At 46.4% G+C, this 12,578-nt stretch overlaps 1 protein-coding gene and 1 non-coding gene across 2 annotated transcripts in view; one reads left to right on the forward strand and one right to left on the reverse strand.

Moving 5' to 3' along the window:
- Trnag-gcc (transfer RNA glycine (anticodon GCC)) overlaps positions 1–51 on the reverse strand; it is a 106-nt gene extending 55 nt beyond the window's left edge. The window contains exon 1 of the tRNA in view: positions 16–51. This is a non-coding gene — a tRNA (tRNA-Gly). The remainder of the gene's footprint in view (positions 1–15) is intronic.
- Positions 1–12,578, forward strand: part of LOC128877551 (zinc finger SWIM domain-containing protein 8 homolog) — a 77,351-nt gene that overhangs the window by 21,047 nt on the left and 43,726 nt on the right. The gene's annotated exons all lie outside the window — the stretch shown is intronic.

The following is a 12,578-nucleotide window of genomic DNA, read 5'->3' on the forward strand; positions in this document are numbered from 1 at the left end:
CCCGGGCCGCCCGCGTGGCAGGCGAGCATTCTACCACTGAACCACCGATGCTTATATTCAACTCGATCTAGGGAGAAAGTAGAGCAGAGGTAGAAAATTCTCTCTAGATACAGGTATGCTAGTATTTCGGAGCAAGTATGTTTAATTAAATTTTAGTGTGGTTCGATATAGAAGGTCTTTTTACTCGAGAAGAATTTTTGGAGTATTTTTTCATTAATGGAAAATTGGAGCAAAACGAAATAAAAAAGGTTTGTGCACCGGCCGGGAGTCGAGCCCGGGCCACCCACGTGGCAGGCGAGCGTTGTACCCCTGGAACCACCGATGCTGTTGAAAGTCCTCCGTTTCAAAATATAAACTGTTCTTTCGCAATGTCCAATCTTTTATCACCATCTCACTCACTTTTCACAACAATGATTGCGATTGAAGTTTTCCAAAAGATGCTAGGTATACTTCAAGGTAATCTTAATGCAAATTCATTCGGAGCAACGGACAAGGATCTCAGTAATTTATAGTTACGCGATACGTAGCATTCCTTTGGATAGCAAAAAAATGCTAGAAAAACACTCGAAGCGGGAAACATGTCTCCGTTTTATTTGTTGTTCGAATTGTTTGTTCAAATAAGAATTTCGCCCGTCCTTGCTCGCCTGCTGCGTTATATTTGTCCCTTTTTTTCGCTCACGTCCACGATTACAGAACGGTCTGGACACGACTGTTTTTCTTTTCCACGAACACGTCGAAAACGAGCGTATGCCCCTGCTGGGTTGGACGGACGCAACCGTGAACGCGCATACTTCCCTCACCGCAGCGATAAAAGAAGAAAAGTTTGTTAACCTCCTCGTATCGTGTGGGATCGTTAGGAACAGGCTATGCAAGCGCAGACTTTTCTACGGGCTGGTTTCTTTTTCGGGGCGATTTTGTTTTTTTTTGCTCGTTGAACACCGTCGCCAACAGCGGTCAGCTCTTGGCTAATAAATGAAGAAGCTCTTGTTCTTTTTCGGCTAGACGGAAATGCGACTAAGCTGCGTTTACCGAAGAAGACGGTTCTTTTTTATTTCACATCGTCGACATCCTGTATTCCGTTCTAAATTCGAATTTCGTGTCGTGCAATGTTAAATTATTTTCTAAAACCGCAGCTGTACTGCGGTTCCGAGCTAATTGGCTCGCGTTTATGTGAACACGAGCGCGAACTTCCGTTTCGGAGCGCGTTAAGTCGTCAGGAAGAGGCTCGTCGGCGTTATCGCGATGTGTTTTGGATCGGGGCGTTTCGAAGCTGACCAAAAACGTGTAATTCATCCAGGGATCGCTCGATGACAGGACGAGGGGGGGGATAATATCGGTGGGGACGACATTCCAAGATTAATACCAGTTCGCGTGTTTTCGTCTTCCTCGATGTTCTCAAAATAACGCAAGGAAGGGGAGGTGGGCGGCGATCGCAAAACTATTTTGTCGTTTCTCGTCCCTCGACCCTCGTTCCTCATCGCGGACCTTCCAACGAATTCGCTGTATTTTCCTACCGGCTTCGCAGACGTAGATCATCGAAGATAAATGCTGACAATGCAACGGCTGCTAGGTTCCCAGCCATTGATTCATCGCCCGCGCAAATTGATTTAAGGCTGGGAAACATCGAACGCCATTTTTCCCTCTTTGCTGCACCCTCGATCGCTATAACTCCAGAAGAATGCTCTCGGTGCTCGTACCTGGACGGGTATCGTTCGAATTGCTAATTTCCTCGATGGTTTTCGTTTGGTCGAAGGGATGGTGTAACCCTCTGTAAACGTTTTCCAAAATTACAAATTCACGAGATATCTTTTCGCGAGAGAAGAAATATAATTTTTTATTTCTACTATCGAAGCCACTGATCCTTTTATTTAGTTATTTTAAGAACCTCTGAACAGTTTAAATTGAAGACAGTTTGAAAGTTTATCGGAAAAATCATATTTTAGTTCCACTCGAGAGGGTTTCCCGAGCCCCTTTCCTCGTCGAAGGGAAAGTTTGAGCGACGCCGTGGCACAGGTCACACCCGTCGTTAAATCGTTCGAAAATTCACGCCGGCCCGTATCGGAGAAAGCGAATAATTTCGCGTGCTGAAAGCAATTTCATTACGGCCGTCGCCGATAATTCCGCCTAGCTCGATTTCTTTTTCATTCGGAGTTTCCGCCGTCAGCCGGAGCCGGAGGGGAAATGAAATTCCGGGGAGAGAAAAAGCGAACCGTAATTTCCCTTCTGGAAGGCCTGCAGCGCCGCTGTTAGCAACAATGGCTTGCGTGCCCCTCTATGAATAAGTGATTCCCCTTCGAACGCGTACGCGGAAAGTCTAGACCGACGCGAGTACAGGTGCGACGACTCCCACGGCTTCGAGAATCGTCGCCAATCGTTCTCTTGCCTCTCGTCCGCGTCTCGAGTCTCGGCGTATTTCGCCTTGTCGCGCGAGATTCAAAAAAATATTTGGGTCTGTATTATAAATTCATAAAGTTCGAGAAAAATGGCTCTCGGCAAGGGAAACATTTGAGCCAAATATCAACTTTGGTTTCGTAGAATTTAAGGTAGGGTAATAAATAGTTCCGTCTTCGATTCCTTCCCTCGGTTCCTCTGCTTCCGATCGAACCGAATGCATCGAGGATAAATCGTTTCCTTTCCACGCTTCGTTGTACGACTCGCGGGAATTCACGTCGATTTTCTGTGACCTTTCCGCGAGCCAGTCCTGCTCGATGCGAATAATTCATCCGTAATAATTGTTGTTGCTGCTATCGTGGCGTAGCCAGCGCGTGGGTGGTCTATTTTTCGCGAAGGTATTCTTGCATGGCGCGAAACGGTGTCGCTGGGATGGCGGAAGTGGTCGATCTAAACCAGCGGCGCGAGACCTTTATCGCTGGTAGACCAAATAAAACGAAAGAGCATTTTCTGCTGCGCGTGTTTCGGATGGAGATGGAATCCAAAATGGTGTGCTTCGGTTTAACATAATTTTATGGAGTTTACGGAGGACTTCTAAAGGCACCTAAATGTATCTTTGTATTTTAATCACAATGTGCTCCAGCTGTGACCTCAACGAAGTTGTAGCAATTTGCAGAATAGCACAGCAATGTCCCTCAAGTTGAGACACAGTAAACATCGCCTACCTCTGTTCTTCAAGTTGCCACAAACCTGAAAGACGCTACCGTATTCACGTTTTACCTTCATCGATTCGTTTTGAAACGCTACTTTCCACACCTTCGACCTCAACAATTCCTTTACTGCACTCCTAGATTGTCCAGGATCCGAGGATCCCTTTCCCCAGGTCTGTTTTGCGCACCATAGGGCGCAAGAGGCGGGATCACCAACGATCCGCAGCAAAAAGTAGATGCCGGGTTTACGAGCGGCATTACCCGGCCTTTGGGTCAGTTAATTGCAGCGGCGATCTCGCCCAATAAAGAAGCGAATTGCCCGCCGTTCCTCGGAAAACATCGAGCAATGAAGAATTTATGTCACAGGTCGGCGAAAAACAGGATGCGTTTAATACCTTAACGACCCTGTTTTGCTCTGGCCGTTGCCTCCAGTTCAAATTTTACTGCGTTTCCCGATAGACGAATGACTAACCAAACGGAATGGTAGACAGGGAAACAGAGAGAAGGAGGGCTCTTTAAAAAGAGAAACTTTCAAATCTCTATTGAAAGAATCTATAAGCCAGTTAAATTAGTGCGAGTAGGTCAGGCTGCGCGTGTTTACGCGACTCTACGATAGTTTAACTCTAAATCTGCGGCATTGTAGCAATAGTAATCTCGCACAGTATTGCTATTGTCTACCATCCATCATTTTTCCCCCACCGTTTCTGAACTATTCCTACATTATTGAAACGCAGAACCCGACGTTCAGCGTTGACCTGGGAGCTTTGTCCGTCGTAGCACGCGCGCAGAGTGGAAAGAAGCCTGATTTAAGTCGCGGATCTCGTGGACGTGGACGATACCCACCTAGGCGTAAAGAATCCACGGGATGACGCTTCGTTCCGACCTATGGCAATAACAAAGGTAACGACCTAGGCGTGAATCAGCGTCGCTCGATAAGATTACAGCGCTACCAGCGAGGACGGCAGGTGCTTTTCCGTTAGAGACGACGCGGCACAGAACCGGCTTGCCTGTCGCGAATTTTAATATGCAAATGGTCTCCAGGTCGCGACGTTGCTCGGCTCGACGAAATGCAGTTTTTAAACGGTACAGTCGGACCCGTATTAATCGCTGACCGTACAACAAGCCCGTACGTGGATTAGATTCTGTCACCAGTCGCGGAAGCTGAACTCAAACTTTTCTCGCAGACGAGGACTCGGGACGTGTCGACTCCCTTACAGATTTAAAGTGAATAATAAACGAAGCTGGTTAGTTGCGATGCCTCGATGGAGAAAGTAAAAACGTTTTAATAGGGGTTGAACAGAGGGCGAAGCAGAGGATTTTTACGTTTTCTGAAGACGCTCGATATTTGCGGACGACTGGACGCGTTTGAGCAAACAGCTGGCGCTTTATCGTTTTTATCCTCGAATCGAAAAATAAAATGCGACACCTACCGTTTACTCGGCGTTCCGCGACGCGTTTGTTTCGTAACTGGGGGCAGGTGTTTTCCGCCGACGGTGTAACATTTATTTTCGCGAGAAAGAGGTCACGCTCCAGGTGTTTGATCGTCGTTGACAGTCGAACAACGAATGGCGGGAGAAAAAAAAATGTACGTTACGTACGGTTTCACGGACCGTCGAATCGAGCACGTGTTCGTGAAAAATTCAAGAAGACATTCTTGGCGCATTTGCGGCTCTTCTTATAGCTTCGGTTACAGGGGCTTTAATATTCGAGCGTCGCGGCGCTTCCAAGTTTTCTTTTTCCTCGTGTCTCGGCGAATTATTGAAATATCCGCTCGGTTTCTTTCTATTGCGGCAAATTATTTATCGTCGGTGCTGGAAGCGTGCGAAATTCTTCTTTGGGTGTAATATTTCATTGGACGTTCACGTTCTACCGACACGATGAAGCGTTACTAAAATACTTGGACGTATTAGACAGATCTTGATATTTTCATACATCGATTATTAGAAATGACATATAATTAAAAATATTCCAATCGTTATCCAGACAAAGATGTTAGTCTCAACTAGATGCAACTCTAGTACATACGAGTGCTACATCGTTGTGTCGTCGAGTCCTCGATGATTGATCTTTAAATTGACATATTAACGAGTAGATTACACCGGCAACTTACTTCGATACGTGTTTCATACGTCGATACGATACTCAATTGATAAGCATCGATATTCACGAGTGTACCACTGAGAAACATTTCACTTCCAATTGCTAATCAAACTCATAAAAATAGTCTCGACTCGACGATTTACATATCCACGCCATCGAATTTCGTGTCCGTGTAACACCTTCAGCATCTGCCGTAAGCTGACTCTCAAATCTCCACACTAATCGTCCTTCCAACCATTAGCCAAGTCAATCGAGCCTCCATCCCAGTAGGTATTGCCGCTGCCAATGAACGCATGCAGAGACGCGCACATAGAGGAGGTATGGTCGTACAGAGGTTCGGTAGTTGTCGCAAAATGTCGAAGGAACGCTGGACAGACGGCGGTTTGCGAACACAAAGCCAGACCGACGCGACCGCAGGATCCTTCGTTCTGTTTTGCTCGACCAAGGAGACACGAAAAAGCAACGAAGGTGGACAGAGCTCTCGAGAAGAGCTGGTTCCTGTATTTCCACGCGTCTCTGCGACCCCCCCGCCCGCTCCCCCCGCACTCCATGCCACGAATAAGGTGGCCAGGAGATTGCTATTGACACAGGACACTGGAATTTCGTGCAACTCGCGGTTGAGAGTGTCTCGAGCTCCCCCTGTTTCTGTTCGCGTCACGGTTTCAGGGAAAAACGAGACACCTGACGTGGCTCGACGGGTCTAATAAGATAATAACGGTTGTTACTGTTTTCCTTTAGACGGACAAGGTTTTTTCTTAAAAATGGTAAGTTCTTTTGCTCGAGGATGGCTTCCTTGGGGCGGCAATAATTATTTTCTCGAGATAATTAACTGGGGAGCTGCTTGGTATATTAAATTTCCACTTCTTGTAAGAACAAATGTTCTTCGCGTATTTAAACACGTTCCCTCAATTTTTGTGCACGAATAAAGTCAGTGGACTTGCGAAATAACGTTCTGGGTCATTGCGCGACGTTCCACGAGTTCCAACGAGATTCCACCCCCTTGCCTTCGGTCTGTCGGGTGGTTCAACGAATGTATTTTTCCACGAACAAAATGGCAGGGAACGGGGAACGTATCCGATATTCTTCGAGTCGATGCAACTGGTCCCCGAATCGCGAGACGCGACGAGAAAGTATATATTTACACAGGACGGTTTGTCGTATTCGGTTTCCAATTTTCAACGGCGATCGAAGTCGACTCTGTGGACGCAACCCCCAAATTGTCCTTTGGATTACTTGAGCAGTTCTTCCATTAAACATTCTCGAGGCAGGGCTAGTAGTTTCATTTCGTTTCTGCTTCGTAGTTTGGAAGTGGTCTCTGTTCACAATCACAAATCTTGGTGCACTTTGACAATCCGTTGATGTATTTCTTCCTTTTTCCTGAAGGCTAACAAATTTCACAATCCTTTTAACGAGGAAAAAAATAAACAATATAGTTTCGTCCTTTTCCTTCGCGGTCGAATGGCTAAGGTCGATGAATCATTCCCGCGATTCATCGTTGAAAATACGAATGTCGTAAATGCTGGCACAAGGACAGACTAGCTGAGCGCGAAATTTCCATTTCTGGAAGTCGCAGCTGCATTGATTCATAAGTAATTCCCCCTGTGGTAGACTGTTCGATGCATATACGGGGAACGATGAGCGCAACGATGAACTTTCAAGGATTTTCCTGAATCACTCCCGTTTCCGTAAGGAGTAACTTGGAAAAGTCTACTCACCGTGTACTCGTGTCTTCCGTCCTGTTGAGTTAAATATGACTGAATTAATTTGTGGAAATTACGCTGCTCGATGGATAGAAGACTAGTAAAAAGTATGTTAGGGGAGGTGGTGAGGGTCGAACCCCCTGGAGGATGTCTTCTTCGTGTTCGATGATCTCCCTTCCGGCTCGCGAGTGTCCCTCTACGGTGTCCCACGGTCCCCAGTCACGGTGATTTGGATTTCTCATTGAGTCACTGCCGCCTACGTTTTCGAGCAGCTGCGCAGGACTTCCTGTTTCCACATTTACATTTTACGGCTTGCCCGCTGCCACGTACGCGATAGGGGCTGCATGGACATGCACAGTTGACGATTTTCACCAACCAGTTTGTGAATAAAACCGTGCGCAATACTCGTCAACACTTTGTACGTGTTCGTAGGAGTTTAACTCACGAGGTTCCAAATGTTGCTGATCCGAGTTAGGTCAGTCAACGAGGAAGGCCCGGTGAACTTTCCTGGCTTCCATCTTGGAGAATTCAGGGGAATTATGTGGACGAGGTGGCATCTGATGGGGAAATTTGAATGAAAGGTGGAAAGTTGGAATCCATTATAAAATAGATTGAGAAAAAGGTCGTCGGGGGAAGAAGTTTCTCCAACTAAATTTCCCCATTTAAAATTCAAATCGAGGAAATTTTAATTTATTTACTCTTAATAAAATCCCGAGGATTTGTGTCGGGGATGTGTGCACAATTTAATTAAAGCTGGAAAGTTGACCATAGGGAGGGTTGAAAATTCAAATTAAGGGAATTTTTTTGTTAGCATCTAAATTAAAGTTGCTTTTATTAATATTGAAACTGCCAAGGTGGTGAATATTGTCCTTTTACAAATTGCGTAATTACGTAAGCATTTGCTGGAACTTCGAGGATATTTTCATTACGCCCACGTTCCGTTTCTCGCGAACAGCGGTCAGCGTTCGTGGAACGCTCTCCTAGCTCTTCGGGTTTCCTTGACTCTAGCTGTTCTCTCGCTGTCTATCCCATTATCCTTGTTCTCATCTTGACGTATCACCGTAATTTGACAGGAAAGGGTTCTCCGATGCGCTCATGAGCGAACACGCTCTGGAGGTCGCGAGCAACGAGGAGGATCGAATCAACGATGGCGTTGACCAGAGAAAGAGAAACGACCCATTCGACAGAACTCGGAAAGGAATTCGATTGTGTCCGAACAATGCGTTCCGTTCCACCGAAACGGTCGCTATCTGGATACGCGTGAAACTGAGATATCCGCTGGTCCATTGTTCCACGTCGTTCACCTATCCGTGACAAATAACTCGAGCGCGCGAGACCGTCGCGAATTTTCTGCCGCCTCGGAGCGTGGCACCGTCAGGAACCATTTCCACCACTGGAGAATACTGCGTTTAAATATATTGTTAATATTAATATCCATAACGTTGTGAATGCTCTCACAGAGGCGAAGAGAAGCTCAGGAACTGCAGAACAAACGAGAATGAACCAAATTGGGGATGTTGCATCTCTTGAAAATGGCGATACATCGAGTTATTGTGTTATAACTTTTTCGAATTCCTGCTGCAATTAGCATCGAAGAGTTCTGGACGAGTTTCGACGCGTAGCTTCTGGTAAATACGGTTTCTCGAATCGTTACATCGTCAGGCTCGCAGCTGAGCAAACAGTCGAGGATCGAGCGACGAGGAATGAAAATTTAAATTACTTTCGAGAGTCTCCGTGCCTTCGTGATAATAAAGAACGCGAATTCTAATCACTGAAAGTGAGTTCCACGCAGAGACGGTTTGCATCCGATGTAAACGCGCGATTCGCCAAGCGTCGAGCGGAAACGCGATTCGTGTTCGACTCGAGGGGAAAGTTTCGTGCCTCGAGTTGGCGATCGTCGAGTGGAGACCGGAAATGGAAAGTTCTGGTCTCGGACGAAGTCCCTGGAGTAGGGAGAGGTCGCTTCGAAAGAGATTAACGAAGACCTATTTGGTCGATCATATTTCAGGCGATGTCGCGACGAAAACTTGCGCCGTTTCCCAGAAGAAACGCACCCTATCGCGCGTCCACCCTCTTTGGGATGAACTTACCCTTGGAAACAAGAGGCTTCGGTGTTATTTACGGATTCCAGCATGGTGTAATGGATGAGCATTTCGAAATTACTCAAAAGTCCAATGTTGTGCGAATAAACACGTGATTCGTTCTGCTTAACCTCTTGGTGACCTCTGCTTAACCTTTAGTTTGAAGCAGTGGGGCTGCAAGTCATAGTAATCTAAGACTGTCGTATCGTGACGATTAAAAGTATAATTCCCCTCTTTGTTAGCCTCCTAAACAAACTCATCCGATTAACTTATCTCGTTTAATCGCCCGTAACTACCCCGATACTTCTAAAATCGGTCAACCTCAAGGGGTTTCTCGGACCCATCTAAATTTTTTAAACTAAAAAATTGTTTTCCTCCGCTTCGACAAACCAAACCGGAGGATTTCATTTGCAAACGCAAAAGTGTGCCGCAAAACTGGGAGAGATTAAAATGTCTGGGAGGGACGAAGGTAATGGAGAGGATTGCAGCGCGCGGTTGTTCATTATTTTAAAAAGTGTATCCCTCGGAACGGAACCGGGGATATATTTTTTTTTCTTCTGGCTTTTTGCACGGTTCGCTGCTCGATTCGCATCCTCCCCGTGGAATTATCCTTGGTCCTTCTTTATCCCGCGGTTTGTACCGATGAGTTCTCGGTAAACTGACTCGGCTTGACGGAAAGGCGAAGGAAACGAACCGGATTCTCAATCGGATCGAACCTCGTTGAACGATGCCCGCTCTCATCGCGACGTTCCTTCTCCTCGTTTTTCCTCGCCGTCCGATTCGATCCTCGAAATTGATGGCTCGAAAGCCCTTCTTCCCGCGGTTCCCAGTCGTGTTCTGAATTACTTCGAGACGATGGGCGAGCTAGCCAGATCCATCGCCGACCTAAAAAGCTCGAATTAACATTCGCGTCGATTTAATCAGTCCCTCCAAGCTTGGAAACCCCCTAGACGAAGATGGAATCTCTTGTCAGCGTGGCATAGCTCGGAACTAATGGAAGTAGACATTTTCCTGGGTGAGATACCTGTTGAAAATTGTCGAAAATAAATTTCGCAAGATGTATCAAGATTTTGCCTTGGTAATTTTAATCCAAGAGTGTTTTTATCATCGGAATCTTGAACGTTTGGTTCTTTGTGGAGGTGCGCAGGTGTCGATGACGCCTACGAGGGCGTCGTACGCGACACCATCTGGAAATGAAATTTAATAGGAAAACTGTTAATTAAGTCTGGCTAATAGGCGAGGGGTTGTAGGCGACTCCGTACCTAAATATACCATGCGAGGCTTTTATGGCTCGCGAAAACAGCCCCTGTATAATGGCCTCCATGTACCTGGCTGCTTAATCGTGCGAAATAGCGAAGACACCAACGAAATCTCGATAACACCTCGTGTATCTCGCGATACCAGCAAATCCTGAAAGATTCGCTAGATCTCGAAGGGTTGATTGGTTTTGAAAGTCTCGATGGATTATATAAACTCTTGATTGATCTCGAAGTCCCGATAGGTCTAGGAAATCTTAATTGGCCTTGAAAGTCTCGATTGGTCTTGAAAGTCTCGGGGCTATTCTTGAAGTCTTGATGGGGTTTGAAACTTGCAACGTTTGCTGCGTTCTGAAAGACAGGGAGACGAAACTCGATCGTTCGTCGACTGGCTCGCCTATGTTCGCGTAAGAAAAATAATGAGTAGCAACAAGAGCACAAGTCCCTGCAATTCGAGAAGGAGACACTAACGGAGTCCCTCCACACAGGAAAAAAAAAATTCACCTCCTTTTTCCTCTCTGTTCTCCAAGTCCCCGAACCCTATCGCTGGTCCCAAAAATGTCGAGAGAGGGTGGAAGCGCAGGAGTCGGAGAACGGCGGTAAAAAGTCGCGAGGACCAGGACAAAGAGTCAGAGAGTTCGTCAGAGGGCGAAGAAGAGCCAGGGCTAAAGGGAAAAAAGTGGGGTGTTCGCAGCTAGCGAGGGAGGAGGGAGAAAGCACACCGCGTACTCGTATTGAGATGTATCCCTGTATCTGTATCCCTATAGAAGGCCTGCTCGTCGCCATGGCGACCGTATCGATCCCCGCGGCCGCAGAGATATGTACGAAACGATTCACAGTTAGCGAATTCCATCCCCGGGGCGTTAATGCGAGTAGGCTGCGGATTTGCGAACTTCTAGCCAACGAGTACCAACTGTGTACAAACGTGTCACCGACGTCAGTCGCGGCTACCAGTTGCCAACACCAGTGCACCAGGGATGACTATAGTTCTTAGTCTGACTCTTTCAGGCTGTCTCCAACTATGCGTGACTCTTTCAGGGTTCTAAACGAGACCTAACCCTTGAACCAAGCTTGACTCTTTCAGACTAGTCAGTTTTGGTCTCTGACTTGAGACTAAGATCTACAATAGGTACTCATCATCTCGTCATTGAGTTGTAGGATACGAGTGTAATCGCTACAGTCACGATAAAGAAAGTTTGAGTAAACGAAATTCGTCAGCCTTCAACCCTTTGACCCAAGTTGGACACTTTAATCGGAGACCAGAGACGGCGATAGGTCATCGTGGAAATTGTGTCACCTAATTGGGTCACCTGCGATGGCTGACTTGGTCGTGCAGGATTTTAGAGTTATTCCGAACGTCCTTTCGTATCGAGAGTTGATATTTCAGAATGGTTCCGGGGAGACTGTTGCGTCGTTGGAATACTGAAGAGGGGTTGGCGGAGCTAGGGGATGAAGAGAACACCTGGACTTCGATTAGATATAATCGCGCGTGTTTACGGCCAGCAAACTGTACGTTTCACTTTGGGCTCGCGATATTCCATCCGGCTGACGTTGTTCTCAACTCCGGGGTTTAATAAAATTACGATCGGTGCCTCGCGAGTTGAAAAATGAAAATGAAAATGTGGTACAGAGATCATCATTCGGAGCAATATCGAGCACGAGCATGTTTTAAATAACAATCACTTAGAGATAACTGTGTCGGTGAAAATCAACATTATTAAACATCTATTACCAGAGACATTAAGTTGCACGATCGAACGAAGATTTCGCATTTTAATTTCGCGAGTACGCACCGGGATAGTAAGCAAGACTATGCTGATCGGTACAAGGTACGAATGGATTGATTCTCGTGGGAGTTTAAGGGTGGCTACCGACGGGCTTCCAGGGAGAGGAACGAAAGGCAAGGTAAATGTACCGATGTTTCCACCATTTTCACATTTCTCCCTTCGGTTTCCATCGAGGAAAGATGCAAATGGATCGGTGAATTAATATTCACAATTAATCGTTGCGGGGAACGTTCCAGATTATCATCATTCACCGAGTTCTCCGTTCAATCGATGTATAAAATCGAACCAGGAGTCCATTCATCGAGTTGATCGTGCAAAATAAAATTGAGAAAAAATTCCAGGCTCCTGATAAATGTTCCAAATGGAAAGTAACGGCCGGTAGGCTGTTTCTAGCGTTGATTTCGTACATTTCTTGAGAGGCTTCGAACTCCTGTCAATATTATTACTCCGTCATCGAGCGGTTTACTCGGGGTAAAACTTCCATTTTCCCTCGCAGCCCGACGATTTTCGAAAGTTAACCTTCGCTGCCGGCGCAACCTTTTCGCCTTTCGTC

This window comes from Hylaeus volcanicus, chromosome 5, assembly GCF_026283585.1.
Source record: "Hylaeus volcanicus isolate JK05 chromosome 5, UHH_iyHylVolc1.0_haploid, whole genome shotgun sequence".
Lineage (NCBI taxonomy): Eukaryota > Metazoa > Arthropoda > Insecta > Hymenoptera > Colletidae > Hylaeus > Hylaeus volcanicus.